The following is a 27,699-nucleotide window of genomic DNA, read 5'->3' on the forward strand; positions in this document are numbered from 1 at the left end:
AGGGCTGTATCGCAAGTTTGGGCGTATCCCGGCCATAATTGCGCCAGGATACCGCCCAATGCAATTTGCGCCCCATCGTGAGTAGTGGTAAGGCGGTAAATCCCCATTCCTCATCAGGTCCATTGGACACAATGGACCTGGGGGGGCGCTATTAGCGCCGAAAATGCCCTCAAAGCCGGAGCATTCACCTCCAGCACAGGGCTTGAGGTGAATGCGTCCAGTTAGGGCCATACTCATGATTGGGCTGACCCTCAAATGCAGCGGTAATAGCGTTACCGCTGCAATTAAGGGCTTCAGCCCAACTTGTGGTGAGACCTTAGTCCGAAATGGATGCTTATTTTACTCTAAATGCTTTTTGGAAGTTTGTCTGCATTGTGAATTTCAGGTGTTTAAGAACATACTAAATCACTGAAGTGTGCCTGAAATAAACCTTTAATGAGTCTAGCGATAATTGTATAGAAATCCAGAAAGACACATTATTTGTTATTCCTATTCTTTCTTATTTAGGGTCACTGCTCAAAGTGTTACACTTGTTGAGCCCCTGTTCTTTTTAAGAGGCCTGAACAAGAAAGCCAGTCACTCCAGAAACGAAGAGCCACATGGCGTTGACCACAGCCCAAAAGCTTCACTTTAAAAAAAAAAACCATGAAAACAGCTTATTTTAGTTTTTTCTTTTTTTAGGGGTAGCAAGGGAGACTACGGGGGTAGCATAATAGACCCCCAAATGACGTCCCTGGCGGCTAAGCTTCACCTGTCTGGTGGCACAATGTCTGGTGGCACATCCTCCTCGCGCAGCAAATCGATCAACCGGCTTGAATCACAACTTGTCTGCAAAGAGAGGACCCACAAACAATTATTCTCTTGTCATACATCCACCCTCCATCCCGGTGTCAGCTCGGAATGCCCCCACAATTCACCAGTTGCACTAATCTCTCAAAACTTGACTCTTTCAACAACACCTGACCAAGGACTAATTCCAATGGATGTACATACCGACAAACAGAGCTCGTAGTACTGCGCCAATGTTAAAAGATGCCAGCCCATATGTTGGCGACAACGCTCTGCTGCGCACGAACTAGGCCTGTGCTTTAAACAATAAAATTAATTTAAAAAATAAAAGCTTAATTTTGGACTTCCTTCTCTGAAAAATCCTATCCTTCAGCGGTTTTACCTCTTTCACCTCCCATCCAAATGTCAATGCTTTTCAGTGAAAGTTAATGAGAAGATAATTTAGGGAGCTTGTGGTTGAGAGGATGATTATGTGTAAAACACACACCCTATAAAATAACTTGGCCAGGTGGCCTTACACATAATATGCTAGAATTACACAGTGTGGCGTGCTCTGGACCTTTACCAGAAAGGGCAGAAAAGAGGGTCAAAGGTCAAAGTAGAGTCTGTGTTTCACAGATTACTTCGGTCTTTCTGGCCGTGTGTGTCACTCTGTCTGGTGATCAGTGACATGGCGGGCTCGATGCACAACAGATACAGTGATCTGTCAGGGCAGGACAGGTGACATTTTCATATAAAATGGATTTCAGCCACACACACACAGGCGGACACCAATCTGCCTGCTGCTAGAACAGGCTTAGTTTATTGGTAATCTGAATTGTCATTCTCAGTACGTGCTGAAATTGCAAAGTAAAGCGACGTTGGTTTTTAAATCAACCTTTTACTTTTGCAATTGCCAGGGAGCTGCAGGACTGGGATTTTTCAGCTCCGACCATCAAGGAGTTTTATAATTCTTTGAAATAATTCTGCAGGGAGGCCACCTAGTCCAGATGTTTTCACTGTTTCCATTGCAGCTGTAGTAGCTATTACCTCTAATACAGTGATTAGGACCCAAGCAAAGATGCTGTACCGCCTCCAAAATAGGAAGATGTAATCCATTAAAAGAGCTGGAAAGTCCCTAAATCTGTAATGACCATCCTCTTTAAAAAGCTCTTTACCGAACAGCAGGCCTTAGATAAAGGAGAATACATGGAGAATGTAAAGGCTCTGTAGTGCTAATGATTATTTATTTGCCCCTTCCATATCATGGTGGTGCTTGTACCTGCATTAATCATGGAAGGGACTATGTTGGAATCCTCGTGCTCCTTGCTCCAGATCCCCCTAAAACAATGAGGACAAAAAAAGAATCGCCACGTGTGAAACTCTACTAGCCAAAGCTACTAGACATATGGCCACTGTGATTGGGCTACTATGTGAGCAGCTTTCGTTCCTACGGCTGTTTGCCAAGTCTTTCATCTCCATCACTCTACCTTTCTGGAAGACTTTCATGTTCTGAAATGTACGTGGCTCTGTGAGCGAGAGCGAGCGGGGCCTGTGGATTATGCTGTGGCAGCCCTTGTAGACCAGTCTTGACAGGTAATAATATACATATGACAGTAAAACATGGCATTCCACATTAAGACATACTTAGGTTGCACCACAATGCCAGTCTAAGCAATAACAATGATCATCGTTATTTTATCACAGATGCCCAGACAAATACAGAATGCCACAGTAAGTAGCAGCAGCGGAGGCTGGAGAATTTTTGAAGCGGATGGGCATAAATATTTCCCCCAAATATGTCTTAGTGACCAAGCATAGCAAGGGAGCCTGAATCAATTAAGGAGGGTGTGGGTGTTCTTTCCCCACTGACATTTATTTAAAATAATGGGTTAAAAAGGTGCATTTTACAGCACACTTTTTTGAAAAATTAGGTGAAAATGCAAACAGTTTGCAATTAATAAAAACAAATAATAATTTTGCATTTATATAGTGCTACGAACCCTCAGGTATCTGAGCGCTGCTTATTATTACCCACAGTGTGTGGTGCTCATTTATCGACCTCAGAAGGATGGAAGGCTGAGTTTGGCCTGCCGGGATTCGAACCTGCAATTCGAACCTGCGTTAGCAGGCTCTGCACAGATGTCGAAGCGAGCGCTCTACTCGCTGTGCCACATGACCGGCTCAATTGGCTTTGTAGGTAACTCATTAAAAAAATCCAATAGATGCAAGTTACTAACGTACACAGGAGCATTGCTCCAGCATATTTTGTGGATAACTTTGCCCACAATAGGTGCAAGTATTAACGCTGGCTGTGCCCATACATTTCCATACTGGCTGAACCAATATATGCCAGTATTCCCATATAAGAACATACTCATGTTTGCTTTATGCGTAATGCTACTATACAAAAATATGTCCACGCTGGTTCTGCCCATATATACCAGTACCCCACAACATACTCCTGTTGGCTTTACCAAAATGCATGCCACAGTGTGAAAACATATCCAAAATGGCACTCTAGCTATCATGCTTGCTTTATCAAAGATGCCCAATATAAAATGTCATACCGCAATAAGAAATGGCTAGACTGGCTACATTTGAAAAAGAAAAAAGTCAGTCTAGCTACATAACACTTATCAGGCTTGCTTTATCACAGATAACTAGTAATAAAATGCCACGCCTGCACCCCTGGGCCTCAAAACCCCTTTTTAAAATGCCTTTGTTGTACAACCCACCTCCCCCCACTCACCAAAATGAGCTACAAACACACACACACACACACTCCCATACACTCCCATACTAGGTCCTGAAGACCCTCGCAAATGGACACTAAGGCACAATACCCACTACCAGTGATACGACAGACACAAGGTTCGATTTTCCAAGTACTATGGTTTATTGCAAAAAAATATGCTCAGTCGGCCGATTGGGTCTAACGTGTGTCACCCAGACCTCGTGAGACACAAGAGAACGAACATCATACAAACAGTTACATATATACAAAATAACAGCCTTCAAGGCACATCAGAACCGCCTACAGTGTATCTTTTTGAGCTAGGGTTCAGTGATTGACAATTATGAAAAGTTTCTTATACTTGGCAACAGTTGCAGACATAGCTCTTTGTTATTAAGAACACAAAGCACTTGTTCATCAAGGATATCGTGTTCACGAGAGAGACACATTCCGAAGCAGATTATCTACCAGTTTGTATTCATGAACTAGGGGTCAGCCTGTTCTAATGAAGATCCACGAAGGAGGACCATATAATTCATGCTTTAACTGCCTATTGCTACAGCTCTAGTGAGACAGGCCGGCACCTGGTCTGTTGATTAAATGCCGTTTCTGCTTGCTCTCAAGGACTTAGTGAGGGAGGAAACCAATGTGTTTCTGCACTGCTTGGCATTCCTGTCTGGGTCGATCTATCAGCATGCAAGCTGTGGCCTCGTACCGTGTATGAGCTTTCAGAGTATTATACGTTTTGCGAAAGCGTTTGACAGAAAAGGAAAAAAGCAAGATGGCGAATGTTACACAAGATGGACACCCTATGGTTATACTGACGAATCTGTGGTTGCGGTGTTGGTTATGTGATGCGATTGGTTTACGGCCAACATAACATACCGTCTATACTTGGTTTGGGTCGTTTTACAGATTTACACACAAAACTTTCACACAGCCGGCACTCGCTTATTCACACCAGCACCCATCATCACACACTCACTCATACCACAAGCATACACGCATCCATACACATATGTAAACAATAAATACATTAACATAATCTCACCTTCTGGCCCAGTCCTGAAGTTTCCTCCCAGCGCTCCAGTTCCTGCATAGCATGATCAGGAAGCAGGAAGCAAATGCTTCCTGGTCCCTGCACATGCGTGCAGTGGCCTGAGCATGGGTGATGAAATGCCTGCTCTGCCTGTATGTGCGAGGAGGCACTTGAGCGTGCTCTCGCACATACAGACATGCAGTTCCCCAGCCAGCTTTTCCAATGGGCTGTGCAAGAATGGGGAAGCAAAACATCCCTGGGCCTTGCATGCCTCATTGAGCAAATGCGGCTGGGTAACAGAACTGTTAAAGGGAAACCGCATTTCCCCTGAACAGTTCAGCAAGCCCAGGAGTGCTCCCTCAGTTGGAAAAAACTGCTGGGTTGCCTCGTCGGCTCCTCCACAATGCGTGAGGGGCCGGTGGGTCAACACCCCCTCGCCCATTAAGGACGAGCCACCACTGAGAAATGGCTAGACTGCCTGCACCCAAATTGCAGTCTATCCAGGTAATTACACTTAGCAGAACTGCCTTATCAGAGATGCCCAGTAAAAAAATGCCAGTCCACCCACTAATAACACATATCATGCCTGCCTTGACTGGACATGGAGGACCATTACGATTCAGTGCACAAACCCCACCCCAACCCTCCTCCCCACATGCCACCTATCCCTCCCACCACCTACCACAAAAACGGCTCCTCTGACCAGAGTTACCTCCACATCCCTCTTCCTCATCACAGTACTTATGCATAAGGCACCTTGCCTCATAGGTAAGTACCAGGATGAGGAAAAGTAGGGCCAGGAGTAATGAAGATTACAGGTAATCCAGCCAGGCATTTCCTCCACGTCCCTCTACCTCATCCCACTATGTATGCCTTATACACAAGTACTGGGATGAGGAAGAGTCGCCTAGGAGTAATGAAGATTACCAATAAGTAATCCAGGCATTAATCACAAGCACACTCACATTCAACCACCATTCACAATACACTCACACACCCAGCCACCCATACATCATGCACGCACTCACTCATTCACACACACGCACACACCCATTAAAACAAAATACATGTTCTTACTTTTTGAATCCGTTGGTGCAGGGAATGAGGCCTGCAGCAGCCAGGCTTGTTTTGCCGGATTGGGCTACTATGTGAGCAAATTTCATTCCTACAGCTGTTTGCCAAGTCTTTTATCTCCATCACCCTACCTTTCTGGGAGACTTTCATGTTCTGAAATGTACGTGGCTCTGTGAGCGAGAGCGAGCGGGCCAGTGGATTATGCTGTGGCAGTCAGCTGCCCTCAGGTGCACCACTGTCCCATCACCCAGCCCACGTCACAACAGGATACGTGTTCTCTTTGCAACATATTTTTGCTTTGATTTTTAACGTTATCACACTGATCATGCTGCTTGCCCTACTGGGTGCACAGTGAGTTTGTACTTTTGGGTTGTTCTCATTACCTTCCATGGGCCATTTCCGAGATTGGTTTCTGTACTAGAGGTATGAGCGAGTTATTGTTTGTGGACACAGAGCATTCTCTTGTATTTTGGCAAGTCCTTTGGCCGACGGAAGCCGTTATGCTGACGAGTTGGGTGTTGTTGTAGTCGCACTCAACTATAAGTCAGCTTTTCCTCAATTTTAATCATTTAGTTCAGATCCCTGTAGTAACTCGAACTGCCATTCTGAATTTTATGCTTTGGGTACTATCTATAATGGCAGACTTTCAGAGTGTCCAGTTTGGTCTTGCCTCTTCCACTGGAGCTGCTGATCCCACAGACGCTTCTAACCTAGCGTAAATTCACAGTTAGAACACCTTCTTTTCCCCAGAAGTAAATACTCTACTTACATGTTATCCCTTCAGTTCCTTCCCTTACCTGGCACACCTCCACAGCAATCCAGAAGGTGAATGAAAAATTAAACCAGTTCTCTTCGGTTGTCCTTGAACTTGCTTCTCAAGTCTTGGTAAACCAAACAGAGATTCACAATAAAATACTAACGAACTATTCCTACCTATCAAGGCCTCAGGTTTCTGTCTCTCCATCACATTGTTTCTGGTGTATCCAGTTTTCTTAGGTATTGTGTTTTCTGCTGCTCCTTAAAGCTATATTTACAATAACATTCAGTTTGTCCCATGTACTGAGACTAGGAAGATTCCCCTGTCCTCACCAGTCCTTGCAATAGTGCACATCTGCTGGAGATTTGAGGCTGCTGCTTGTTTCCTCTTTACTTTAAACGCGTAGTTCAAGCAGCCTGTAGCAAGTAATAAAACCTTTGCATAAGTGTATATTATTTCAGTCCCTTTTAAGTAACCATTACTCTCAAAGCAAATTTCCCATTAAGCTGTGCTCCTGTCTGAGAAATTCCAGCTGAATTAATCGCTAACGTATTTCTTCTACTGCTGCTTCAGTCTTCTCACACCTTTCTTCTGCTACTGCTTCAGATTAAAGCATGAGTTTTGATCCTTTGGGGCCTAAGTGTAGGGGAGCTTAAAATTACAGAACCTGACTCAGGAAAATGTCTGTTGAAAGGCAGTTAGTTGATTGCTCCTGCCCTTTCAGCCAATCAGCCTTCTTTTCAAGGTTCTGCCATCTTGGCTTGGGAGTCCTGATTAGCTGTGGTTAAGGAAAACAAAATGATAAACACCTTCCCCAACTCCCTCTCCCTTTAGCATCTACTCTTGACAAAACAACCCCCTTTCTCGTGTACTATATAACTGGCCCCTTGCACCAACCTCCTCCTCCCTTGTGCAGTATAACTGGTCCTTTATAATACCTGCAAAACGTGACAGAGAGTGGGAGGATGTTTTTTCTCGTGCCATTTCCCCTCCTTATTAACTGTCTAGTAGTGTTTTCATCTTGATATAACATACCCGGGACAGTGTAATATTTTTCATGCTGTGCTTAACAAATAATATGGATATTTCAATGTGCAAATTATCTCACTAAAAAGAATGTCCTAATAATGTTATAGTATGACAAATTAAGCTAAATCTATTTCTAGAATCCAGACTATAGTTCTGTATATGTGTTAGCACATTCCCTTTTACATACTCAGAGTCATGCAGAAAAGAAACTGTGGAACATCAATTCTGTCCTCTTCATACGTTTTGCAAATTACCTAATGGAATTTGAATTTTTCTATATTACTTTTTTTTTAAAAACATTGCTTAATAAATATTACAAATATAGTTTCTGACCCTGTAATTTACATTTGCCCATCTTCTTCTTTTGTTACACAGTGATAGCACTTCGCAAGCAGACTTAAGGTACAGTATTGTTTGGTTCAGTATTGTTTGGTTCATCTTTACCTTTTATGTGAAATCACAGGTTTTATAAGATGTTGAATTTTGGAAAATTGAAATAAAAATATCTTTAAACATTATAGACTAGGATTTAGAGATCAGATGCTCAGTGAGGTAAAGCAGTTCGAAAGAATTAGTTCTTGGACATGAGAAAGGTCCTGCTATTCCATGTTGTCGAGTATTCCTCTTTTCTGTCATCATTGTAGATGTTAATACTGGAGGGAATAGTTTATCAGAGTCATCCACAGTCTTGTATTTATTGTCAAGTAATTTTGTACAAATGTGTCAACAGTGTAGTGTACAGGCATGTTTTTGATGATGCATACATTTGCAGGAAAATAAGTCATTCAGAGTGCAAACAGCCATTCAGTTAACGTATATGTTTATGTTAACTGAATGGCTCAATGTCTCCCGGCGAGTGGGGTCTTCGATGTCCCTCGCTCTGCCGACGTTCTGCCCTGACCTTCATTCTGCATCACAGGAACCTTCAATTGTGTTAAACGTTTCTGCCGGTGAAAACAACGGCCCGTGATAGGCCCAACGAACGAAGTTCATTCATTCGGCTGCCTCACGAAGACCTGCCCCCCTTACCCGGAACAGTACAAAAATGGTGGGCGCGCACAGTCGGCACGTGCGCAGTCGGGAGAGTGCTATCAGGCAAGTGCTGTCTTTGCTGGCATCAGCATGAGGGCGAGGGAGATTCGGGACAGGAAGTAAGTGGAATCGACATAACATAGCTGTGATTCCGTGCCACTGCCGGTCGCTTTCCCCCTGAGCTTGTTTACCAGAGCCAGGATGTATTTGTTACGGACAGCCGCACAGGCACTTCTCGACCTGGTGTCCGGTAAACTATAACCAACAACTAAATAAATGTGATACTTTGACCGCCTGACACCTACCCCGTTTACCCTGGAGACACTTGCGCTAAATCCATCTTGCGCAATGCCATCAATATTAAGATTAAGCACATAATGAGGATGGAGCTACGCAGTGAATCAGTTAGAATAGGAAAAAGAGCCCAGAGCGCTATGAATACATGTAAAACACAGAAGGATGCATCCAAAACCAAGAAAGGTAAGAAAGACCCTGGGGCTATCGGCAGTGGCCTGTTTAATGCACAGCCTAGTGTAACAGGATTTTTTACGGCTGTGGGCCAACCTACCAGGCAGCTAACACGCAAAAGTGCCCTAACCATTCCTGCTCAACCTGATGAACTAAACAGTGTGAGACAAAGTTTTGTTCCACTAGAGTAATCAACCATCACGTAGATACTATTTCTGAACCGGACAAGCAATCGTATTGTTCGCAGCAGTCCTAGGACAAAAACGGCTCATTGCCAAACTTATGCAGGGCCCTCAAGCGCAACTCCCTCAGGCCGTCAATCCCTGCTAATGACAATAACACAGGGGTGAACTTGTCAAGCAGCCCTAACTTGAAAGCATTGGCCGCTGACCTTGAGGCCTTTGCTGAAGCAAACTATGACTACGAGGCAGCGTGTATGTCGCATGGCAATGAACATCATGTTGCAGTGGCTTTGTTGACACCCCCGCCCCCTCCTGAAAGCTTTGCTATCCAAAATAGAATATCTGTTTGCCCTTTGAAAAGTCATGGCTACCTACCAATGTTAAATGAGACTGGCAGCGGCTAAAATAGCCGATATTATCATCGACAAACTCGTAGTGCCTAAACCATACCTACTGGGAATGATACTGGTGATTATCAACAGGCGGCTCTAGCATTACACTTGGCTGGTGCTTCGGAAGTGCAACCTGGTATACTGGTTAAGGGGGGTGATGCCAGTGTGCCAAGTGGAGCAGGAGTGAGCATCCTGGTTTCCTCAGACGAGTCGGATGTATAATTGATGTCTCAAGATTCAGTAAATATTGCAGCAGGGAACGAAGAGGACGCTCTAGAAGCGCTGTGCACCAAGATCTCCATGATGAACAATCCCCCCCTGTCTACAAGTCTAGTAAATGCAAGAGAGAGCTTCCCGGGAACAATCCCAAAAGCTCTAAACTATTTGTGCCTTTGAACAAGTTTAGTGGCCCAGCAAGGCTCCCATGAGCATTTGGAAGTACACCCCTTAACAAATCAAAAATGTTTTCACAAGTACAGACTGATGGCACAAGGCGCACTGTGACCTTGCAAGGACCTATGGATAAGTGGACAGACCGCCCATTTTGCCTACCGATGCAGATGATAATGGGCACAATAGCTCTCAAGTAGGCACGCATGATTGACCCGGAATCCAGACACCACCCCAAGGATGCACTCTGCCTACTGGTCCAATTAAGTTAGGGGGCTACGACACGACTGAAGGTTACCATGGCCAAAGCTCTTATGGCAGACTTACCACTTGTTAGGTAGGACTCCCAGGTATGCCAGAGTGATGCTGGGGGACCGCAGACTCGGAGGGCCTAACACCCTCCCCAGAATAAACAGAGGACTCAGTCAGACAGTAAATACAAACTGCGGTTTATTTGCACATAAAACCAACCGGGATCAGTACACGAACACAGCAAGAGTCAGGTAGAGCTCGACGTTCCACTGCGCGCAGGCTGTTTTTCTAGCACTGTTGCATCATCACTCAGGCCCTTTCATCTAAAAACCTATTGCCACGAGGGATAGGCTACTGAGAGTCCCTACTATCTATAGTGGACCCTATACGTGTTATTCTGCTGGTCCTCGCATATCAGGTGGCTGGCCTGTCCCATCCCAGAAGAACTATCTATTACATTGTTGCAGAGTAGTAGGGTTACCATTGGTTCTTGCCCTTTACCACCCACCCCAGGAATACTAAACTGTGATTGGTTAGAGCTCATGTCCCCAGACTTGGGACTCGATCAAGTTCTCAGCTCGCTGTGCACCTCTTCAGGGTGATGTGAATGATTATGTGTCTGTATTGTAACATGTGTATACCACCTTTGCCTACGAGAATATGCTCCTTACAATTGAAACATTTGTTGTGGACTGCATCTGATTTGCTGGGATCGGCAAATTTTTCTCGCCGTGCACGACTGTCCATTGTGTCGCCTGGCCGCATCACGAATTTGAGCTCTGCAGCTCATAATTATGAGGGTTTATTCAGTTTCTCTGCAACTGGTCCCTTTGTCATCTTGATTGGAATATGCCTTCATATCTCTGACCTTGGCTGTGGGCCTGTCTTGCGCGTCTTGCTCTCTGTGCAGCCTAAGTCATCTCTGCTCATCTCTTGCTCACTGGCTTGAGGCCTGCTGTAATTTTCCTAAACCTTATAATGTGATTTCTACATTGTCCATCTTATACTACGTTCCCTAGGGGTTAGCTATATGTGTTTCGTTATCAGGTTTCATATGTACTCCTGTATGTCCACGCAAACATTTGCTTCAAGCATCAGCAAGCTTGCTCAGGATCTCTTGTGCCTTGCGGTTCTGTGTTACTGCATTTGGCTAATGACAAACTAATAAAAGCATTGACAGTATGTATGTGTATCTGTCCTCTAGCTATAGAACTGTACGCTCATGTTCTTCATGTATACGAGTGTGTGTTTATGTGGTGCAGTGCAGACTGTACATGTGCTTCACGTCCAACGATGCTATGTCGTGGTGTCACTAATGACATCAGTACCATGGCTTCTTGGTGCTCAGTCGAGGCTATCCATATAGGCTTCCCTGTCCACAATCACGGGCTCTTCTCCCACACATGGAAAGATTTGCATTGTATTCAGTCTGTATGGCTGGCTGAGAAGACACCTTTTAGTGTATTTGTCAAACATTGGTGCACTTGGGATCTATCCAAAATAAGATGGATGGCTCCAGGCCTTTCTGGCCTTTTGTCTCGTCATGAAATTCGGAGGGCGGAGGGGTGGGCTCGGGGACCCCGGGCCTCCCACTTCACACTCGACCACCAAGTAGGAGGCCCTGCGACTGAGGCCCCCATAAGCCTCTTTTGCCTGGCCATTTGATAATGTCCAGGGTCAACAGCCCCTACAGTTCCATATCCGGTAACGATAAATGACCCTATAAGGCTAAGTTCATAAGCAAATCTAGAGCAGATACACCACTGGACTTAGCCTGTTCTTAAATTCAACGAGCCTCCTACAGATGTGGGCTACGATACCTTGGTTGTCCTGAATTACTTCATCCGGCATGTTGCAATTGGAGCTTTCTAAATGGGACAGTCGCAAAAACGGGGTCTTGATATGGTTCGCATCACCTATAGTGGTATCACTGCTATGTGCAAATGTGGACGTACTGCCCAACCTGGGTCTTAAATTATATGTTTGCCTCACACGGTGCCGGCCACCCATTGTGGATGCCTCTCATCAAGCTATGCACCGTCCTGCTGTAAATTCAATCACCCCAAAAAATAACCCAGATTTCACACAGATACGTGCAGCCAGGGCACTAGGAGGTGTACTGGACATTGCCACGCTGGGAGGTGGAGACCCCAGTGACCAATATACTAAGGTATTGAAGGTTCAGGATAGCAAGATGGAATACCAGGGGGTACCAACCACCTTTTGCAGGCTGAAGGGTCGATGCATGCACTTTCCAACTATGATGTATTCCTTTTACAGGATCTATCAAACACAGATGAACAGGGTCATAGGAACTAAAAGCCCCACTCATTATGGTTAATTAACACATTTGGACAATTGTCGCAACTCATTCAATGATTTTAATATAGGTCACAACGTGACATGTATCTACAGTAGATAAACATAGGAGACTCAATAATTACAGGCATAGAACAAAAAATTGTGAAGGTGGTGTTAACCCAAGGTGACTGCCTTGGATTGTGATTCAAGAGGAAAAACATACATAACCTACTGCCATAACAGAACTGACAGGGGTTACAACAATATACATTCAAAATAGAACACCGTGCTGCACTGCACAATGATAAAACAGTGTGTGTCTTTAGACACTGGGACTTGAAGTCATGTAGTCAACACAAAGGTGTTTCGGCCTTAAGGGGCTGGATTATGAGCCTTTCTTGTATGGACCTTCATCAGGACGGAAAAACTGTAGAGTCAGAGTATCCGGTGTGCTTGTGTCAGAATGATTGGAGTCACAGAGGGAAGTCACGGGCCGTCCGGTAAAGGTCAGGTGTCCGTGTGGGGCAATAAATGTCCTAGTATGTGGGTACAATCTCCTTGCTGTACTTAATAACAGATAGATCAGAGGAGATGGCGTGCATGTCACCGGTGCGTCCAGAAGATCGCACCGTTGTTTATGGGATAATAGTCTGCTTCCTCCTCTACAGCTGTTTGCCTGTATGAAGTTTTTCTATTACAGGAGACTTAGCTAGACTGCCCACTGCACGTTGACGGCAACCATCTACACCAAATCATGGCTAACCAGGGCCCCAAGGGCAGACCCTTCAGTGGGCTCATTATTGGGGTGAGTCAGAAAATGACCTTGCGCCATGTGGTGCTGAACCCCGTCAGAGGTAATGTCCAAGGGGTCGAACTGTGGCTTGATTCTAAGGCAGATGGTGTGAGGATGCCAATTAAAAATGTTTACATCACCCCCTAACGGAATTCATGGACGAAATACAATCATATTTGGAAGATATATTTGCAGCATGTGAGGGAAGTTACAATAACCACCTTGTCCTCTTGGGTGTGGATTTTAACGCCAGGAGCTTGGACGATCAGCAATGGCTCAATATCGTGACGTAACCAGAAAGCATGTGATGCTACAGAAAAAAAGTAACAGCAAAGGAACACAATGGGTTAATTACCTGAGACATTGGGATCTTACTATGTTGAATGGTAAATCAAGGGGAGACACCCTGAGGCAATATAGATGGGCTGGGAATAACAGTCGAGCCCCACTAGATTATTATTTTGAAAAAAATGTCTGCCTCATGGCCACTGAGGACCTAAGGGTGATACCTAATGATAGTGACCATGATATCTTGGCCCTCACTAACACCCAACTGAGGGATCCTAACCCCTACAGCTGTACTGGCATCCAACCATGCTGGTAATCGTATTCACTGGACTGCCAGACATAGCCACAAAGTGGGAGTATTCCTAGCTGAACTCTCGGGTGTTGATATGGAGGCGTTGGATGGCCTTAACTGTAACGAAGTTGAAGAATGGCTGAAATGTTTCGCCACCACAGGTTGCTCTAATACAGAATAGTGCCTCTCAATTGCTGATAAACGCATCAACAAATTCAACAGGGCAATTTGAGGTGCCATAAGAGCGATGAGACGGAAGCTGAGACCTGTACGTTGACGAGGATGGCCTGAACGCAAGGTGACCAGACATGCAAAGAGCATTAAGAATGATTACAAGTACTGGCTCAAGCGCTGGAAGTATTCAATAAGAAACACACTCTGGCAAAGCATGATTACCGTACTCAGAAGTGGCAATATCAGAAACATTTGGGTGACTTTAGCCAGGGCCAAAGGGGATAGTAGGAAAAACATCCTAAACCCTATCCAGAAAAAACTGTGGATTGGCCATATAAGAGGGAAAGGAAGGTACAATATTATGGGACTCACTCATGCAATTTATAATTGGGGGCTGGCCCCTGGAGATAGGTGAGGCCGATATTGAAACAGTAATTGTGAATCTTAAGAACTACAGGGCCCCTGGCCCGAATGGCCTTGCCAACGTAGTCCTCAAGCAGAATCCTTCCAAGTGGGCAATAATACTCAAAATCCTGTATGATAGGGTGTGTACTACGCAGGAAATCCCAATCTCATGGCAACAGTCTACACTCATACCAGTTTATAAAAAAGGAGATAGGTCCTTGCCAGAAAATTATAGACTGTTGTCATTGCTAGACGTTACAGGTAAAATCTTTTCAACATTCATCCTTGGGGCACTATAGAAGTGGGTGGATGATACAGAATTATTGCAATTTATGCAGACTGGGTTTCACCTGGGGAGCTCCATAGCACATAATCTGAGGATTATGTACACATTGGTTAGAGAGGCCACAAAACCTGCTCTGTATACTATTTTTGTTGATTTGCGGGCAGGTTTTGATGGGGATGAACTGTGATAAGTTAAGGTATAAAATGGAAAGTTGGGGCTGACCTACATCGCTGATGAGTGTCCTTAAGGGTCTGCACTATAACACACAGGCGCGAGTAAGAGTAGACGACTCGGGTGCCACAACTACCCTTGTTAAGATATATAGGGGTCAAAGCAGGGTTGTACTCTGGCTCCCCTAGTTTATAATGCATATATGTCTGATCCCCCTCACGCTTTACCCCAGGCATCGGTTGCTGTCCAAGAATAGGCAATCAGCCAATCCCATGTATGCTAACGATACTTGCAGTGATTCAAGGGACATGTTTGCTACATTGCTAAAATACGCTACAGAAAATGACTTAAACATCAACATGGGGAAAACAAAGGTTATGCTAGTAACGCCCAAAAGATCAAACAACCGTGTTTTACCACTAGCCTAGAGCCATTGGAATATGTTGTGAAATAACCATACTTGGGACTGGAAGTGAGTGCTAGTAAAACATACACCCACCCCCCCGACTCACACCCTGACACAACCCTGTCCTTGCTTTACTCCTCTATTTCTGCTACTCTTGATGCTCTTGCCCCTGTCATGAGGATCTGTATGAAGTCCAAAGCCAGGTGCAATTCTTGGTATGACTCTGACCTAGCTACACTTAAGCGTAGGTGTAGGGTGGCTGAGAGGAAATGGAGGGCTTCTTGCTCATCCTCTGACAAAATGGCCTGCCACCTGCTCCAAAGGCAATACCGACTCTCTGTCCGCACCAAGAAGAGAGCCCACATTCAAGCCTGTGTCTCTGCGGCATCTAACAACTTGGCCGAACTCTTTAAAATCTGTAAGGAGCTGGCCAACCTTGCTGCAGTCTCCACCCCTCCTCTCGCCTTCCAGGCTCTTTGCAATTCCCTTGCCTCTCACTTTATCTCTAAAACCCAGGACATCTTGTCCACTCTCTCCTCCGTTCCCCCTCCTCTCCTTCTCTGCTTACTGACCCTCCTTCAGCTACCCCCCTCGCTCTTTCTCCTGCTTTCCTCTTTTCTCCCCTGATGAGGTCGCTAGGCAAGTCCGATCTATGAAAGCCTCCTCAAAACAGTTCCATCCCTGTTCCTCTAAAACCATTAAGGACCACATCGATAACCTCACTCCAGCCCTGGCCGATTTCTGCAACCTCTCCTTCGTCTCTGGATCTTTCTCCTCCCCTCTGAAGGACTCCCTTGTGCATCCTCTCCTCAAGAAACCCACAGCTGATCCTTCTTGTCCGGCTAACTATCGCCCAATTTCCATTACTCCCTTTCTGGCTAAACTCCTGGAAAAGCTGGCCATTTCTCAGCTTAACCTTCATTCTGATTCTGTTGGCTCTCTCCATGACCACCAATCTGGCTTCAGAGCTGCCAGAAGCACGGAAACTGCTCTCCTGAAAATCTGTGAAGACCCGCTCTCTAACCTTGACTCTACCATTCCCTCTGTCCTCATCCTACTTGATCTCTCCTCTGCTTTTGACACGGTCAACTATACCACCCTGCTCAACCGTCTCTGTGACAACCTGGGTATCAACGATCAGGCTCTGACCTGGCTGACCTCTTTCCTCTCTGATCGAGCATCCCAGGTACAACCTGGGTCCTTCCTTTCTTCCATCTCCCTCTCTACCTGTGGTGTTCCCGAGGGGTCTAACCTCTCGCCCTTGCTTTTCAACCTATACCTGCTCAAATTTCCAGTGCTATGCTAATGACACCCAACTCATTTTCAGGCTTCCGTCAGCCACCTCCTCTCCTTCCCTCATCTCTGATTGCCTAATCGCCATTCAAAATTGTTGTGCTGCCAATGATCTTTGCCTAAATGCCAATAAGACTGAGATCCTTCTCATCGGTACTCCTTCACCATCCTTTCCCCTTACTCTCTGGCTGGCCTCCCTCGGCCCTCCTTTTACCCCCACCTGCGAGAATAAGAACCTCGGGATCATCTTTGACTCTACACTTTCCTTCTCCTCACACATCTCTGTTGTCTCTAAAAAGTCAAACTTCTTACTGCACCTCCTCAGAGATACTCTGCCTTTCCTCTCCTTCCCTCAGAAGCTTACTGTATCCAAAGCTCTGGTTCTCTCCAGGTTGGACTACTGTAAAAGGCTTATTCCAAATATACCTACCTCCACTCTCCGTCCTTTACAACTAATCCTGAACAGGACTGCGAGACTTGCCCTTGGCCTCAAGCCCTGAGATTGTATCTCTCCAGCCCTGAAATCCCTTCATTGGCTCCCAATATATGCAAGGATTACTATTAAAACCTCTGCTTTGTACACAAGGCTTTCTGGGGCCTGGGCAGAGGCGTTGCTAGGCGGGGGGCTAAAGGGGATATAGCCACTGGTCTTTTGGTTGTAGTCCCGGATAGAATCTCGGGAGCTACAACCAAAAGGCTAGCTAGCCCCCAGTCCCAACATTTCTGACATTAGCGTAGCCCCAGGTCTTTTCCAGATCTTGCAACACCCCTGGGCCTGGGTCCAAATTACCTTCAACCATCCCTCTGTAAATACATCCCCTCTCGAGCCCTTTGCTCCTCTACTTCTTACTCCATCCGGGTCAGTCGTTTTTCAAAGAAACACACTGGGGCTAGATCTCTGTCTTCGGCTGGGGCCTCCCATTGGCATAGCCTCCCGGCCACCTTGAAACTTGAGGAGAACCATCTCCGGTTCCGGAAGCATCTCAAGACCTTCCTCTTTGCTTCTGCCTTTTCACCTCCTCTCCCCTGCTGGTCTGTTTTCTCTATCTGCACCGTGCACCTGGCCACCCTCTGTTCTTCGGGCCCAGATGCCTGCTCACCCTGCCACCCTCCTGCACTGCCTCTGGTCCACCTCTTGCACTGGGGTCTGTATCTGTGCCCATATAGTCCCTCACCCACCTTTCTTCTGCACTTATCAGATATACCCTATCTGACCACCTAGCACTTGCCACTTGCGGGCTCCACTACCGCTGTTTGTCGCCTTTATTTATTTGACTTATTAATATTTATTCTGTTTCTCTACTCTGTTCTGCACATTCCACCTCCCCCACCCTCCATGCACTTTTCCCCTTTCCCATGCACTTGCGAATTCTCAATGTCACTGGGCCTAGTAAGATTGTTGGTTTTGTTCTCCCCTGTTCCCCTGACTTTGCCTGGTCGTGCTCTGAAACACTTGTGTATGAGTGCAATATAAATAAAATATATCAATAGAGGCCAAGGAGATAAAGGCACAATGAATGACCCATTTGGATGTGCCATTGGCAAAACAAACGGCAGGATATTCATTGGAGGAGATAATCACCCTCTATAGACAGTGTTTTTGCCCATGGTCTTATACGGCGTAGACGCCTTGGCGATGGGTGAGCTGAATTGGCTGGATGAAATTGAGGGATATTTTGGGAAAAAGATATTAAAATTAAGCACCTCGCCTACTGTTGAGTATCTTAGACTGGAGCTGAGGTTAATATGCCCAAGGGGCCGAATGCTGACAAGGCAGGGACTACTACATTTAAAAACCAACTTCCAGCCCAAATTTCAACTACTTGCAGTGTTGGGGTCTGGTAACAGACCTAGGTATAATTATGTTAAGAGGATTTCAACCGATTAAACGCCACCCTCTATGAGCACATGGATTGGCATCACAATTTCACACACGGTCCAAGGTTTGAGGTATGAAAACACCTATTTAAAAGAAGATTGGCCCAATTGGACTGGACAAATAATTATGTACATTTCCCTACCCTACACACTTACATATATGTCTCAAACATCACACACAGATTCCTGCAAACACAAAGATATTTGAGACAGTGCCCAGATCCGGCAGTCCAGAACTTTATCCTGAGATTACGGATAAAACAACTTCCACTCTTAATCTTTCGTGGTGCACAACTTGGGTTTGTTGTATATGTAATGTCCATGGCAACCCTGAAATGGCAAAACACCTATTCACCAAATGCAAATCATTGGGCCCAGCATATATGACGATCATGGATAGCTATGTGCACAATCTTGACTCGATAAAACATGATAAATTCTGGGACTATTGTCTTAATACGGAGTCGGACAAAGTGCACTTAGCTTTGTATCAGCTAAGGCGTATCATTGCAAAAGCCTTGCCCGTTGATAACTGTCAGAGGAAAAGTTAACGAGAGCTTCCAAGATGTAGTTCAAGATTGATTTGTTTTAAATTCGATGTCTGGACAACTGGACAATTGATCTAACATTAATTTTCACCCTGTTCTTTTCATTTTAACCGTTTTTATATATCGATGAAGAATAATGATTTATCAGTGTTTTAATATTTTATTACTTGAGTAAATGATGGTTTTAAATAGATGGAATTTTTTAAACAGTTACCTGATGAATTTTACCCACGTTGTATATGATTTGAGTAACGTTTGGTGAAACTAACTGTGAAACAAATTGTTATTTTGTGTTTTAGGAGTTATTATTCTCTTTTCTTTTGTAAAAGTTCTTTTAGAACTAAATACAAATAAACATAAATAAATATTTATAACAAGCTATTTTAAATTAATTTAATTTGTGGAGATCTTAACATAGGTCAAGATACCCATAAACCTGGGAGAGTATGTTCCGCTCCTTGGGTCCCGTGGTCCTTCTCTTTCTCCCATTGCTGTATAGGGATACCACTTTTTCCTCTTTCTATCTTCAGCCCTCCCTTTATTTTACAGTGCTCTGAAGCATTTTGCATGTAAGCGCCACATTATAAAACACTAAATACATTAAATACTCTAGTATAATACTTGCCTCGGTATCTTGCCAAAGATACATTACCCCTGGTATGTAGTATAAAGGGGTTGTAACTCAAATTCTATTAAAGACATGGAGGTCAGTATTATCCAACGCCATGAAGGCTAATGTTATGATGATAGGTCCTAATTTCATGTTCATTATCAATGTAATGTGCATAACATTAGTCCCCTCCCTATTAGTAATCGTATTTTTCTTCACAGGTTTGGATACCAAGACATCTCGATGGATGATGGATTGATGTTTTCATCTGGAGCAGAGCTGTTTTGGCAGAGTGTTGTTCGCGCGAATTGGACATTTGATTGTTCATGTTTGGACTGTCAACTTTCTCGTGGTGAACTGTGAACTGATGTGGAAGGTCAGACCACTTTTGTTCATTGGGTGCAGTCTATTGGGATGGTCGCACAAAGGTGGAAAAGAAGTCAAAGGAGAGCCAACATGAGTGGGATTGTACTTTTTCAATTTGACAAATTCAATAAAACTACTAGAAATGCCAGTTGTTGCTGGGTGATGTAGTCATTTCATGATTTGTGTTTTTCTGCTGAAAGATTTAGTAAAGCAAATTAAACATATTATCCGCCTCTGATTCTTTACTAAACTTAGAACTCACTTACACTACAAAGTTTTAGGAATCAGTATAATCTGTATTTGTCAGAAAGACAGGCAGGCCAACGTTGCTAGGGTGTTTGAATTTTGAGGCAGAACTCACTTTGTCAGGAACATCAACAACGTGCTTGCTTATTTAGCACTTGGATGTAAGATTGAATGTGCTTTAATGAAATCAAATGGTTAGAGGGGCTCTGACGGCGGAGGGTGAGGGGGAGGTCAGGTGAAGGTCCTGACCTGTACTACAGTGAAATATGCCTCTTGGGCAGCTTGAAAGGGGATCTAGGATTGAGTTTTGGCACCCTGAGCATGGACAGAGGAGAGTGCCAAGTCATTATGAATATGGCAGGCAGAACTATGGCTCAGGAAACAGCCAAGACACTCCTGCCTGAGCCTAACATGGTCATTCTGGACGAGACAAGCCAAAGAACAAGTGAATATACTAGACGCAAGAATAAGGAGGAGGTAGGCCACATACATGGGGAGGATGTGAAACTGAGGGGTAAGGACAATCACAAGCCAGGGTGCCTAAGAGTGAACAGACCCACAAATCCGAACTTTGTTGACCAAATGAATGAATTGGCACCCATAAAAAAGGAGGGGAAAACCTCCTCACTTGGAAGGTGTCATGGTGGGAGTTTGAACATCGTTCTTGCAGGAGAGGAGCGTTGTAGCTAGAAGGAGGAGGGGTGGAAATTCTGAACCGGCTTTGGATAATGTAGAACCAGAACTGGGCCGACTAAAGGACATGGTAAGAGATAAATCCCAGCAGGAGATGCAGCAAAGCCGAACCTGAATTGGCCAAGCTAAAAGTTCTAGCTAGTGAGAGAATGATAAGAAGGAGAAGCAGCAACGCCGAACAAGAGTTGGCCAAGCTCTGGATGTCAAACTGGAGGCAGAGGGATAGAATGTGAAATGGGGCTTTTCTAAGTAACCCACAGGTTTGAGGACAGCTGGTTGAGTGTTCAATGTAGCATATGTTATGTTATGTTCTCCAGCATTGGATCTTTCATGGATTCACATGCTTAGAATATTCCCCGTCGCCAGACTGGGAACCCTCGGTACACTTATAAAGCCGTTTTCCCTAGGAAAACTTCAACACTTTCGTGTCCTATCCACGTCGTTTTCGGGGCTGCGCACGCCCGCCCCAATAGGACGTGGCGGTATAAATGCCCTGCCCCCACGGCTCCCCTTCAGATTTCAACGTCTTCCAAAGTGGTGGGATCACCTCGCGTCATCTACTCTTTGGTCAAGATTGTTTGTTCTTGTTTTTTCCTGATGTCGGGAAAAGCTCTGTTCCGCCCGTGCGCTACGTGCGGTCTGAAGAAGGTATACGAGGGAGTCGGACATATGGACTGCATTTATTGTCTACACCCTCATCACTCGGCAGACAAGTGCGACATATGTAAGGGCTTCTCCCAAAAGACTCTTAAAGACCGGAGTCGGCGGTTGGTGGCCTGGTTGAATGATGGGGCTGGTGCGTACCCACCTTCGGAGGTAGGCTTGGCGCGCAGCGTGGCCTCTGCTTCAAAATCCTCAGGGGCCCTCCGCCGTTCGCGGCTGTACCCCCGGTGAAGAAAGCCCGCCCGACGGAAAAAGGGTCTTCGGGAAGCCATTCCGCAAGGGAGTCTTCCCTGAAGAAAGCCTCATCATCTTCATCGAAGAAGGAAAAGTCTAAATCCTCCTCAGGTGATCACCATAGATCATCCTCAAGTCGAGAGTCTGAGAAACACAGGTCATGTTAAAAAAAGGCGGGAACGCCTCATGGAACTGCGCAGGCACCACCGTCGTCGAAGGCGACTCCCTCACTGCCGATGACGCAGCCGGCTTCGTCTATGGTTATGCCACAGGTGGTGGCGACGATGGCTGGTCCAACTTTAGCCTCGTCGACAGAGATCCCGCAGGAGGCCTGGCGGCCGGAGGTATTTGACACTGTTTTACCGGAATCTTTGCTGCAGCAAGAGGCAGCCTTGTCGGTGTCCTCTGCGGAAGAGGAGTGTAAAAGGATAGCTGGGCCTGCAGAGCTCGGATTACAGGGAGTTTGCCTTTCCAGCGGAACTAATATTCCAGTCACGACCTCTCTACTTAACCCACAGTCGATTCTATCGCTGGAAGTTCTCTCCACATTACAGACCTTGTTAAAGAAACTGGACGAGAGATTACCTCAGGTTCCGACCAAATCGATCGTTGACGAACCTGGCCTTTCCCATCGTCCAACCCCGACGATGTCTGCGACTGTACCAGCAGGTCAGGAAGAGGGAGAGCTGCTGGACTCAGACTCTGACGTAAGGTCCTTATCGAATCTGTCGGTTTCCCCCTCTAGTGAGCCAACCTGGGAGTCAGAGGCAGAATTTGAAGCCCAAGGAGCCCAGCTCAGCCTTCTCCCCCAGACGACATTGGGTCGTTTCACGCCATGATGAGCAAGGCGTGTACCGAATTCGGATTGACGCAGGAGGAGGAGAAAATACTGTTTTCTATTCGAACACATGGGGAAGAGAAGGAGGTCGGTGTTCTCAGTACCCATCCTGGATCATGTGTGGCAGGAGGGTTTGCAGACAATGCGCCATCCTTTCTCAGAGCCCGCAATAAAAGGTAAGCTGGAGAAGAAATTGGGACCTCGCAGAATCAGGGTTCAAGCAAGTCAACAACGGGGTGGTTCTACGAAGGCAAGCGTGGCTTAAGTGCACCAACTTTAGACCTGAGGTGCAATACAAGGTGCTGGATATGCCCTTTGAAGGAGACCTTCTGTTCGGAGAAAAGGTGGATGAGGCACTAAAGGGGATGAAGGAGGACTCTGACACAGCGTGTTCATTGGGCGCCCTCCAGAGCAGAAGACATTTTCGTTCTTTTCGCCCGCCCCTTTAGAGGGGCGTCAGGGAACTCCAGATTCTCAGCGTCGAGAGACCGATCCTTCAATAGACCGGCGTACCCCTCGCAGGGCTACAGACGAGCTACTCAAGCAGCAAAGCGGCATAGGGATTACCAGACCTCCAGGAAGAGCACGGGCTACTCGTCGTCGACGAGTGATAAGCAAGCCAAAGACCAACAGTGACGGGCGCCAGAGCGTCCTGGGAGACAGGGTATTGCATTGTGTCGACGAATGGGAGCAAATAACCACGGATCAGTGGGTGCTGGACACCGTAAGATTTGGACATTCACTGCAATTCAAAAGCAACCCTCTGTATGTTCCACCAGCGTCCTTAGTTCAACCCCATCTGAGCGTGTTGCAGCAAGAAGTAGTGCTTATGCTACAAAACGGGGCTATAGAACTAGTTCCTGCATCACAGAGGGGCCAGGGGGTTCATTCCCGGTACTTCGTAGTGAAAAAACCAAATGGAAAATGGCATCCCATTCTTGACCTTCGCAACCTCAACAAGACGTTGAAAAGCCTAAAATTCAAGATGCTTACGCTCCAGGAAGTGATCCGATCCATCCAAGAAGGGGATTTTCTGGCGTCTCTGGACCTTCAAGACGCGTACTTCCACATACCAATGCGTCGACGACACAGAAAGTTCCTAAGGTTTGTGGTAGGACGTACTCACTACCAGTTCACAGTGCTTCCTTTTGGGCTAAAGTCCTCCCCCAGGACGTTCACCAAATGTTTGGCTCCAGTTGCAGCTTGGCTGAGAAAGCAAGGCCATCACGTATACCTGCATCTCGACGACTGGTTGGTGAGGGGATCCTCCCCTGTAGCAACTCAAGCAAGCTTGCAAGCCACCATTCAACTTTTACTACGGCTGGGATTTGCAGTAAACTTCGAGAAGTCTTCCTTGACTCTGTCGACAAGCTTGGTGTTCTTGGGTGCGCAATTCGAAACCCAGTCAGGGTTGGTGAGACCATCCGTCGACAGAATCCACAAACTCATCCAGCTAGCGAGTCAATGGAGGATCGATGCCAGAGTATCGGTGAGAAAAAATATATGTCAGTTCTGGGCGCTATGGCGTCTTGCATTCCTCTGGTGAACAATTGCCACCTTTTCATGAGGCCAATTCAAGAGTTCCTGGCGAACCAGTGGACCCAGACCCAAGGATTCTGGTCGGACAAACTGGTCGTCGACGACGAGGGTCTCCTGCGAGCCCTTCGGTGGTGGCAGAGTTTTCAGAACCTATCCAGGGGTGTACCCCTGCAGGAACCAGAGTTTCGCGTGACGATAGTCACGGACGCGTCCCTAACGGGGTGCGGAGCACATATGGACACTCTCCTAACACAAGGTCGGTGATCGTTGAGGGAATCACTCCTGCACATCAACATTCTGGAGTTGAGGGCAGTACGCTGGGCCCTGAGATCTTTCCTCCCACACATAAAAGGATCGGTAGTGAGGATATTAACAGACAACACAACAGCAATGTTTTATCTGAGAAAGCAAGGAGGCACGCGGTCCAGAACCCTTTCCACCAAGGCTCAGAAAGTATGGCAATGGGCTCTGAAACACGATACAACCATCGTAGCTCACAACCTCTCTGGAGTAAGGAACGACCAAGCGGACTCCCTCAGCAGGAAAATGGACCAAATACATAAATGGGAAATAGACAGTCTTCAGTTATCGAGCGTCTTCAAGAGGTGGGGACGACCGTCTCTGGACCTCTTCGCAACCAAAGAGAACAAGAAATGCAAACTGTACGCCAGCAGGTGGCCACAGAGAGGCTCGCTGGGGGAAGCATTCTCCTTCCCGTGGACGGACAAGTTGCTCTACGCCTTCCCCCCGTTTCCCCTCATACGGAGAACCCTGCAATGGATTTGCAGGTACAAGTGTTGTCTCATCCTGCTGGCTCCTTGTTGGCCGAGACAGGCGTGGTTTTCCGACCTCCTTTGACTGTCAATAGACAAGCCGATAACATTTCGGAAAGCTCCGAACCTCCTGTCCAGGAACAAAGGGACAGTGTCGCACCACAACCCGGACAGTCTCAATCTCACAGCTTGGCTCCTGACTTAAGTATTTCGTCAGATTGTCGAAAAATCCTGCAGGCCGCGTGGGCCCCGTCCACGAACACTTCGTACGCAGGCAAGTGGAAGAGATTTTGTGCGTGGTGTCAAACTCAACCGGGGTGTCATGATGCCTACCTCTAAGGAGCCAGGCCGGGCCCAGCAACCCCAGAGGCAGACATCATTTTCCCCAGGGAAGTCTCAGCGGGCCCAAGTCGGGGCCCTTTGGACTCAGTCCTGGCGCCTTAGGCGCCAGGCTCATAGCGGACCCCAGTCCTGGCGCCTTAGGCGCCAGGCTCATAGAAGAGGATATGTGTTTAAGTGCTTGGGTGCACACTTACCTGATGCAGACCTTGCTGCTTCATCCAGGCCCTCTTGAGGCCTGAATGGGACTACTTTACCTGTAGGACTACTTCACCACCCGGGTGTGGTCGGGGAAGGATACATACCTGATTGGTGGAAGGATACATACCAGGAACTTCTTCCAAGGCTATTTAAACCCCACCCGAACAGCCACACGTGCTTCGCGTTGTTCTGCACCTAGCAGCTGGACGCTCACCGTGTCAGCTCCTGCATCCTGACTTCAGCCACGCCTGCCAGCACCCTGGAACACCTGCAAGGGGAGAAAGGAAGAGAATAGGAGAAGAAAAGCCCTTATCTGCTAAATCTGCATCCCAGAGTTATTTCTCCAACAGCCCTGAAAAGGAAGACATCATTTTAAAGGCATTTCGTTTCGATCGCTGCAGCGCTGCATTTTACTCACCTTTGCAAGGCGCTTCCATCTTCAGCAGCGATCTTCCGGATTCAGCTACGCCCCGGCGCCTAGAGGAAAAAAGACAAGAACAAAGGTGAGAGGGAGAAAAGGAATAAGGAAAGCTCAGTTTCCTTTTAAGTCTTACCTGTTGGATTATTCCCACTGCCTTTCGAGTCCTGCCGCTTCCTGGCATCTCCGGACCCCGGCCCCAATGGGGAAAAAAGACAAAGACATTGAATGAGCAAATGCAAAGACATTTCCTGAGCGCTCATCCAGAACTGTTTCACTTCGGGTCGGCGCCATATCTCCGGCACTCCGAACCCCGGCCCCTAAGGGGAAAAAGACATAAGCATTAGCGCTTACTGCAATTAGACAACGAACATTATTATTAAGCTTGAACTTTTGAGCAGAACTTTTACAGCGCCTTACCTGAACAGTCAAGCTTACCTGAACTCCCATCAATCCTCAATCCAGTGAAGTAACTGGGTTTCAACGCGCCCCTGCATCAGAAGCAGGATGGAGAGCTCATCCTTCCAAACCCTAAGGTGAGGCTTCACAGGGAATCGTGGAGGAGGTATCGTGGAGGGTTGGAAGGAAGTGGGAGGCTTGAGCATTGTTCCACAGTTGGTAATACTCCCTTTTCACGCACAGGAGGGTATCCAACGAGCCAGGGAAGCCAGAATAGAGGGGCCCTTCCTGTCCATCTTCAGAGTTCTGCGCCTTCGACGCCGCGCCTCCGTGGGAACCAGGTGAGCGTTACAGAACGCGAAGCCTTACCACAATTTCCCACCTGGGCGCTATGGAGACTTCCGAGACAGATCAGCTGGCCCATCTTTTAGGGGAATTACGGGCAGAAGTGCACTCAGCCCGCCAGGAGACTAATGCTCTCAGAAGGGAACTAATCCTATCCAAGGAAAGAACTGATGATCTGGCCAAAAGGTTATTGCAGGGCCAGGCAGAGCACACTCCTTTACCTGTTTCCGGAGATATTTCTACAACAATGGGTTCGAATAACCCGGTACAAATCAATCTACCTGGACACATGCCTTTGGCCCCGCCGGAACGTTTTGCGGGGGATCCCAAGAAATATGCCGTTTTTATGAACCAATGCCATTTACACTTTTTATGCAGGCCCGGGGCCTTCCCCAACGACCAGACCAAAGTAGCCTTTGTACTATCTTACCTCAGTGGCTGTGCTGCCGATTGGTCTATTCCATTGGTAAATCAGGATGATCCCATTCTCCGGGATTTCCAGGGCTTCCAGGCCAGCATGGAAAGATTGTTCGCTCGACACTCGCAGGGACAGGCCCTTGACAACGAACTGCTATCCTTACGACAAGGTAATCAGGATCTTTTGTCCTATATCGCCACCTTTAATAGACTAGTTGTGGAAACCGGATGGCCTGAAAATAAAAGGATCACATTGTTTCATCGAGGCCTGCGCGGAGAGCTTAAAGATGTTATAGCTCAGATAGTAGATCCACCCCAGGCCTGCGCAGACTACATAGACTTAGTGGTTCAACTTGATCACAGACTTCAAAATAGAAAAGCAGATCGGCTCAAGTATGAAACCAGAGTACCTATCAAGACCCACGTTAACTCCAAGAGTACTGACGTTTCCGAACCTATGCAAATTGGCAGTGTTAAAGGACCATTAACGCAGAAGGAACGAGAGAGAAGGCGACAAATGCAACTTTGTCTGTATTGCGGAACTTCCGGTGACTTTCTTCAAAGTTGTCCAGTTAAACCTCCCAAGAAGGTGGTTGGAGCCACTGATAACGAGTTATTGACACCTGGTTCGGGAAACGACCTAGCCCGACAAGCGTAGGGGTC

At 46.5% G+C, this 27,699-nt stretch overlaps 1 long non-coding RNA gene across 1 annotated transcript in view; it reads left to right on the top strand.

Moving 5' to 3' along the window:
* Nucleotides 1-20,155, top strand: part of LOC138468471 (uncharacterized) — a 357,260-nt gene extending 337,105 nt beyond the window's left edge. The window contains exons 9-10 of the long non-coding RNA XR_011268266.1: nt 7,780-7,806; nt 19,787-20,155. This is a non-coding gene — a long non-coding RNA (uncharacterized lncRNA). The remainder of the gene's footprint in view (nt 1-7,779; nt 7,807-19,786) is intronic.
* Nucleotides 20,156-27,699: the final 7,544 nt, after the last annotated feature.

The sequence above is a fragment of the Ambystoma mexicanum genome, chromosome 4q (genome assembly GCF_040938575.1).
Source record: "Ambystoma mexicanum isolate Mex_15411 chromosome 4q, UKY_AmexF1_1, whole genome shotgun sequence".
Classification (NCBI taxonomy): Eukaryota; Metazoa; Chordata; class Amphibia; order Caudata; family Ambystomatidae; genus Ambystoma; species Ambystoma mexicanum.